Genomic DNA, 8,671 nt, shown 5'->3' on the forward strand with positions numbered 1-8,671 from the left:
AGGAAGGAAGGAAGGAAGGAAGGAAGGAAGGAAGGAAGGAAGGAAGGACGGACGAACCTGAAAGAGAAAACCTACATGAAACCTGATATTCAGAAACTCCAGATTTAGAGTCTACAGAGTTTTTTTTTTCTTTTTAATGTTTATTTATTTTTGAGAAAGAGCACAAGTGGGGGAATGGCAGCAAGAGAGGGAGACACAGAATCCAAAGCAGGCTCCAGGCTCCGAGCTGTCAGCACAGAGCCAGATGCAGAGCTTGAACCCATAAACCTCAATATCATGACCTGGGCCAAAGTCAGACAGTCAAATGACAGCCACCCAGGTGCCCGAAGTCTAGAGAAATTTCTAAAACTAATAGGACAGGAAGCAGGAATTCTGAAATAGGAATCTGGTCAGATTTGAGAACAAGGTATACTTTTGAACTCTTCCAAAATTATAACTGCGGGGCTCCTGGGTGGCCCAGTCGGTTAAGCGTCCGACTTCAGCCAGGTCACGATCTCGCGCTCCGTGAGTTCGAGCCCCGCGTCGGGCTCTGGGCTGATGGCTCAGAGCCTGGAGCCTGTTTCTGATTCTGTGTCTCCCTCTCTCTCTGCCCCTCCCCCGTTCATGCTCTGTCTCTCTCTGTCCCAAAAATAAATAAATGTTGAAAAAAAAATTAAAAAAAACAAAAAACAAAAAAACAAAATTATAACTGCATAGTTACCAGAGTAAAGGGTGGAAGGAACATTATGCTATATTTCCTTCGTATCCCCAGAACTTAGCATGTATCAGATACAGTACAAGTTCTTGGTAAATATTTGATGCAATACAACAAAAAGAATAAACAAATTTTTTTAAAGCAGCAAACTATAACTTAAAAGGTCTTTCTAAATCCTAAAACCATCCCACAATCCTCTCCTTTCCTTTTATCAACAATTGCCTGGTTCAACTTATAATGTGGTCGCTCAGTAATGGTTAAAGGGACCAAACAGTCCACCCAGCCTATAACCAAAGGCTCTAAGCTTTTAGTATGTGAAAGTACTCCCAGGCAAATTGGTCAATGCTGATTCTCAGACCTAGGAACAAGGAATCTGATCCAGTGACTGAGGGATAGAAAATAGAAATCTACATTTTTAACCAATACCTCAAGGGATCTGGATTCAGATCATCTTGGAATCTCATTTTAAGAAACAATAAAATGGACCCTCAATAAATGTTGAGTGAATAAATAAAATCTGATGAACGCTCACCCTGGTTAGGCTCCACTGCTTTCGCCTTTACTGGGGATAGGCCAATGCTTTCAACTAGAAGACAAAGTAGGAGCAACAATGAATCAAGGGCTCAGTAGCATCACCCATAGCTGTTTCCCCTGGAGAATAATGTGTAGGAGCTACTAACGATCCTGAGTTTTCCAATCAGTTCCCCTTGAGACCAGAAGTAGCTTTGACCTCGGCTCTGCCAAATACCTGCTCAGGAGAAAGGACTAAGGAGTGATTTGAGGACATGGTATCAGGCCCCTGGAGAGATGCTGAGCTGTGTCTCCACATCATCTCCCCATTTAGTAAGAAGCAAAATGAAACAAACCTAAAAGCAAAATTAAAAACATCACCCATTTTCCTTAAAACACAGCATGGTGTGTACCAGAGAAGAAAATTTAGTAAATAAAATAATCTCATTTGCTTTGCTTTTACCTGTTCTGGGCACCCAAAATAATGAAGGGGACACCCCAGGGCTCACATCCGTCTTCATCCTCTCATTAAGGCCTATAATCCCCATCTGAAAGGAGATGTTTCAGATGGAAATGCTTGATAGTTAATTCCTTCAAACCAAAGTACTCTAAAAAGAAACTGAACCCGGATTCTCAACGCACTGTTTTAAACCAGCCAATTTATATCAGAGTCCCCCAGGTATGTATTACATGGATATTTCTGAGGGTAAAGAAGGCATGTTTCACCTCTCAATGTGCAGGCAATTGCACATGAAATACCTCTGTGGCTTGTTGCTGAAAAGTCACACCTCTGATCCACAGATCGGCTTAATTTAACCATTTTTCAACATGTTAATACATTTCCCTATTTTAAATTCCTGCTTAGTGGAAAGTTTCCCCATTGAGCATCTGATTTAATTTTGTCTGCTTGGATGCCCTTTAGGTAAAGGACACCATTCAATATCAGAATTAGAAGCATTCTATTCATTTTCCCCCTGCAGCCAGGGAAAGAGAAAGAGGAGTGCAGAGCAGAGACTCAAACAACTCTAGATGCAGCAATTCTCTAGCCGCTGAGCAATGAGGTTTCATACGCTGCCGGAGGACCCATTCATCTTAATCCATCTGGAAAGAGGGCTACGCGCAATATTTCACAATCTAAGTACTTTCTGACAAATCTATTAATTATGCACTCAAACAAATTATTTGCTGCCTGTGGAGAATTGCTACTGGATTTTCTCGTGTGCCAGAATCCATGTTCTGTTTTCTGCTTTTAACTCATTGCTGTCGCTGGCACGGTCTTATCAGTCCCCTATTTTACATTTAGTCCAACATTTTAAATTGGGACATGGTCACTACTAGAGGAAAGCCAGACAGGGGGTGAAGGGAACACGACACTGAAGAGCTGAAAGACATTTTCTGCCTACTTCCTGGCACCTTTTGTCTTCCGTTCTCCTTTTCTGAAGCGAAGCATATGGAAGATGTCTCTTCCATACGCTAGAACAATAGATGAGACCATTAGTCTGTGACTTACTGATGCTTTTCACCCACAACTTGTGTTCCTGGTTCTAAAGACAAGTCTTCCACAAGGCATGAAATAACATTATGAAACATACACGGTGTTTGGAAGGAAAAAGAAATACACAGTTGCAACTTATTTTCAACTAATTTGATAATTACATTGGAGTTCTAGTATACCATTAAAAGATCTCAAATCATTTTTTTTTAATAATTTTTTTTCCGGGGTGCCTGGGTGGCTCAGTCATGTAAGCATCCAACTTTTGATCTCAGCAGAGATCTTGATCTCACGGTTTGTGGGTTTGAGCCCTACATCAGGCTCTACACTGACAACACGAAGCAAAGCCGGCTTGGTATTCTCTCTCACCTGCTCTCTGCCCCTCCCCTGCTCACATTCTCTCACTCTCCTTCACCATATCAATAAGTAAAACTTTAAAAAATAATAATTTATCTCCTACCCTTAGAAGTACTACAACAATTATCCAAAACTACTGAAAAAAAGACATAAAAATGAAAATCAAACATATTACTACCTTTGAAAAACATGCATTTGTCTTTCTAGTCCTTTTATATATATTTTTAAAATTTTTTTAATGTTTATTTTTTAGAGAGACAGAGACAGAGTATGAGCCAGGGAGGGACAGAGAGAAGGGGAGACAGAATCTGGAGCAGGCACCAGGCTCTGAGCTGTCAGCACAGAGCCTGACGCGGGACTCGAACTCACCAACTGAGAGATCATGACCTGAGCCAAAGTCGGACGCTTAACCAACTGAGCCACCCAGGCACGCCTCCTTTTATATATATTTAGAATATATGTGTTCTGTATTGAACTATATATGCGTGTGTGTGTGCGTGTGTGTGTGTGTGTGTATGTATATAGTATGGATTTTTTACTTACCATTTCGTACCTACTTTCTACATTGCTAAGATCTTAACATATGTTGAGGAAATATAATTAAAAACAAAATCTTTTCCCAAAGAAATCATCTCCACAAAGATAAGGAAGACATTTTTGTTATTGAATAAACTTTCAACTAAAATGTGATGCACATGACAAGCCATCTGCTAAGAGTGTGCAAAGACAGAAAGAATCCCTACCCTTTTATACAGCCAAGTTGATAAAACCAATTACATTCATGTGTTCAAGATAAATACCAACTCAGCCTCAAGTAAGAGGACTTTATGGCACCATTTGTCACATATAGTTCATCTTTACTGGTAATTGAGGTGACCATCTGTGTTAGCTAATGGGCTTTAGCCAAAAGAAAAACCAACTCCTTATATCTTTTTTTAATGTTTATTTTTATTTGTGAGAGACAGAGAGCAGGAGAGGAGTAGAGAGAGAGAGGAAGACAGGATCCAAAGTGGGCTCTGCGCTGGACAGCAGAGAGCCAGATGTGGGGCTCCAATTCACCAACCACAAGATCATAATCTGAGCTGAAGTTGGCCAGTCAACCAACTGAGTCACCCAGGCACCCTACTAACTCCTTATATCTTGATGACAGGAGGTACTTTTGCAACTGGTGGCAAGGTGCCTACTGCAGTCAGGCTCCCAGCCTCCCCCCAGAAATTGGGAGATACGGTGCTCTCTCCCTTAACATTTACATTTCAAATAGACGGCTCCCAGGTCCTTGAGAAAGACATTTCTAGGTCATAAAGCTGACAAAAGTTCGACCGGTTTTCAAAAGGATTTAAATATATTTCAAAGAAAGAAGAAAGTACTTGCAATTACAAGTTTCCTAAAGTAAATCCTCTAAAAACAGGAGAAGAGGAAAATCGCTTATTTACAAGAGGCATAATTAAACCTCTTATTTTTAATTTGTATTTGTTCTTACAACAGACACATAAGTTTAAAAACCTTATAATATTCAGTCATAAAACACATAATAATTTACCTAACTATCCTCTGTCATTGGACATAATTTTTTTTTAATTTTTTTTTCAACGTTTATTTATTTTTGGGACAGAGAGAGACAGAGCATGAACGGGGGAGGGGCAGAGAGAGAGGGAGACACAGAATCGGAAACAGGCTCCAGGCTCTGAGCCATCAGCCCAGAGCCTGACGCGGGGCTCGAACTCACGGACCGCGAGATCGTGACCTGGCTGAAGTCGGACGCTTAACCAACTGCGCCACCCAGGCGCCCCTGGACATAATTTTTTTAAGTTATCCTACTTTAAGTAATTTTGCAATGCACATTCTTATCAATGGAGCTTTTGAGCACTTTTGCCTCTGTGGGACAAAGAGAAAACAATATTAAATACTGCCTTCAAAAACATATACATGCACTCACTGGAGACACTCAAAAACATATTCTATTAGTGCACTTCTCATAATTTAAAATGCACGTGGCAAATATACCCAGTAACAAGTGGCATGCATCTGACAGATCAAATGCCTAGAAAAAGTAACATTCAGATCCTATCACACCTGAGTTCAGAATTGAGCACCCTAAGAACATCCATAAACTGGCCAACTGTTCAATTCACGGAAATATGGAGCATTAATCCCCCATCTCCTGACTACTACAACTGTTCATTCTGTAAAAGGACCAAGAGCTTCAGATTTGAACAGTCAATAGCTCTCTTAATGAGAAGAAATCATTTTCCATAGAGCAGCTGGGTGGTGGCTTGGAAAAATGAGCGTGCCTCCAAGACGAAAACAGAGTAAAATATGTTATCTTCCTCTACTCGAGGGGATGATGAACTGAGATCTTTTTAATTTTTCCAAAGTCAAAAGTTTGCCTTTCAAGCTAGATTGACATTTTGTGATTCTATGTGTAAAGGAAATGAGGTGCTAGGGAATTGTACAGCAAGCACGTGGCCGATCCAGAATTTGCACTCATCACCGTGGGATTTCAAAATCCCTGTTCTCTTCATTATAGTAGGATATGGAACCCAGCAGCTATTTTCTGCTCCTTGCTTTGAAAAGTATCTGTGCATCAGATTGTGATTTCATAACTACTACACGAAAAGAAGGGCACTGTAGGAAATCCAAGGACTTGTAAATGAACGAGCATATGGCAGATTTAAAGAAAAAAAATCATAGAAAATTTCAGAATCTAGACTCAACGAATAGAGAAACAAGACAAAAGCATACTCAAATGCAAAGTGACCAGGTTTATTTCCCAAAACTTACTCTCAAAAAGTAAGCAAACAAACAAAACAGCAAAAAAATCTGCCAGCCTAGATAATATGCCTCCTGGAAAAATTTTAATGAAATGATAATAATGTCATAGATCACCCCAAAACTGCACTTACATGAACCCCATTTGTTTTCCTAAGATTTAGCAATGATCATCGGATGTTTGCCTTAAATTAACAAAGGAAAAAAGCAACATACTAAATATTATAATTAACAATTCATCTCAAAACAGCAGCAACAAACATTTAAATTTTTAAGAACCTGTTTCATTGTCAAATTACATAAATTATGTTGGACAGAAGATAGTCATAGCAGCTATAATTACTTTAAAGAATGTCACTTCTGGGGCTCCTGGGTAGCTCAGTTGGTTAAGCGTCTGATTCAACTCAGGTCATGATCTCATGGTTTGTGAGTTCCAGCCCCATGTGGGGCTCTATGCTGACAGCTCAGAGCCTGGAGCCTGCTTCGGATTCTGTGTCTCCCTTTCTCTGCACTCCTCCCCCACTCATTCTCTCTTCCTTTCTCTTTCTCTCTCTCTCTCTCTCTCTCTCTCTCTCTCTCTCTCTCTCTCTCAGAAATGAATAAACATTAAAAAATAATAATAAAATAAAAAATAATAAAAATAAATAAAGAATGCCACTTCTGGCGCACCTGGGTGGCTCAGTTGGTTAAGCATCCAATTTCAGCTCAGGCTGTGATTTCATAGTTTGTGGGTTCGGGCCCCTCATCAGGCTCTGTGCTGACAGCCCAGAGCTTGGAGCCTGCTTCAGATTCTGTGTCTCCCTCTCTCTGCTCCTCCCCTGCTCACACTCTGTCTCTCTTACAAAAAATAGGTAAAAACATAAAAAAAAATTTAATAAAAAATACAAAATGCCACTTCTTTTTGGTAATGTAATATTCTCAGTACCTGAAGATTATGAGTTTGTTAATCATTACCGTAACTCTCTGCAAAGATGGAGAAATGTGCTATCAATACTTACTCTTTAAAGGATTATGTTCAATCATTAAAACAGTCCTTTTTGAACACAGTATAGAATTTCACTCAGACCAAGATTGGAAACAAAAGCCAGTTCAGTTATTGAAACAATATCCTATGAATTAGCTTTCTCTGAAAACTATAGTATGGTCTCCTCATCAGTCCAGGTGTGAAAGTGGATATGCCTAGAATGTGGAATATTGAGATCTACAAATCAGAGAGGGAGAAAATCAGCAAACTGTAACTAAAATCGAAAAGCCATTAAGAATTTCTCTGAAAGCACACAAAAGCTCTTCAACAAAGATACTCTTTTACTGAAATTAAGCACTGTAAACTGTCTGGAGATAATAGTTAAGAAACTCCCTGAGGCAGAATCTGTGATTCTGAAATTGAGATTTGTTTAAATCGTCTACTTCATTAAGATACCCAAGTCTATCGGTCTCTTAATGTGACATTCAAAACTATTTATATTTATGTGTAAAGAATGAAGGTGTGAAGGGGCACCTGGGTGGCTTAGCCGGTTGAGCATCCGACTTTGGCTCAGGTCATGATCTCAGGGCTTGTGGGTTCGAGCCCCACGTCGGGCTCTGTGCTGACAGCTCAGAGCCTGGAGCCTGCTTGGGATTCTGTGTCCCTGTCTCTCTCTCTGCCCCTCCCCCGCTCGTGCACTGTCTCTCTCTCTCTCTCTCTCTCTCTCTCTCTCTGTCAAAAATAAACATTAAAAAAAAAAGAATGAAGGAGCGAAGCAAAAGACCCATGGATGTGACACTGGGACTAAGGCCGTCAGCGAGACAGCCTCTGTCCATCCATACTTCCATCCTAGTTTAGCTTAATAGACTAATCTTAATCTTCAAAGAGCACCAAGAATCCAGAAATCAAGGGGCTGACTCAGATGCCAATCAGGATAGGTTTGCAACACAAGGAGCATGTAATCATCGGTTCAGGATGGGATGGGTGTTGGGCAGGTAGATGGTACAGAGAGCCTCTTCCTGTGAGGACCAGAGAGAGCCCCAAGAGCAAATTCTGACCGCAGAGCAGCAACCCCAGAGCAGAAGTGCTCACATCATACAACAGAGTGGTGGGCCCAAGGCAGATCCTTCACAGGCCCTGAAAGAGACATAAGTAGGGGGTTAATTGTTCACTAGCAAGTGGATTTTAGAGTTAATGAAAGGCAGATAATCATGTTAATGGGACATAACTTCTACCCACTCTTCAGTCAGGCCAGAGCCGTGAAATTTATACCATACTTTGTGCTGCCATCGTCTTCAAGCCATTGAGTTTCTCAAGACTCTCCTTTGACTATTGCCAATAAGATATTTCAAGCTGAAGTTTCTAAAGGAACACAAACCTACCCACACCTAGAAGTTCCCTGTCACCATCCACCGTGGAAAGCAGCGCCATTAAAAAGCCTGAAACAAAACAGATCCCAGTGCATTGTTTAATCTGCCAGTCTCACTGGAATGTTTCCAAGGAGACAGAGACAGAGATCACAGAGAGAAAAGACCAGGATCAAAGATTGATTAAGCACCTTCAATGTGCCAAGCCTTGTTCCAGGCATTTAACAATGTCATCTGATTTAACTCTACTGCTACAGAGAGGAGTGAATGATTATCACTCTTTCCACAGATGAGGAAGTAGGATTCAGAGTTTACAAACTTGTCCTATAACCAGCCTTGGAAAGGCCCCTGTGACATCATCCACAGGAGACCCCATTTTCTTTCTTTTGTTTATGGAAGCCCTCAGAACAATGCCCTTAGTCTAAACATAACCCACCTATCACCCTATTTTCCCATGTCTCTTTTCCAGTCTGACTACACGGAATTCACACAAATAACACTTAAGCAAACAGCCTGAA

Source organism: Herpailurus yagouaroundi, unplaced genomic scaffold, assembly GCF_014898765.1.
Source record: "Herpailurus yagouaroundi ecotype Mexico unplaced genomic scaffold, PumYag 160, whole genome shotgun sequence".
NCBI lineage: Eukaryota > Metazoa > Chordata > Mammalia > Carnivora > Felidae > Herpailurus > Herpailurus yagouaroundi.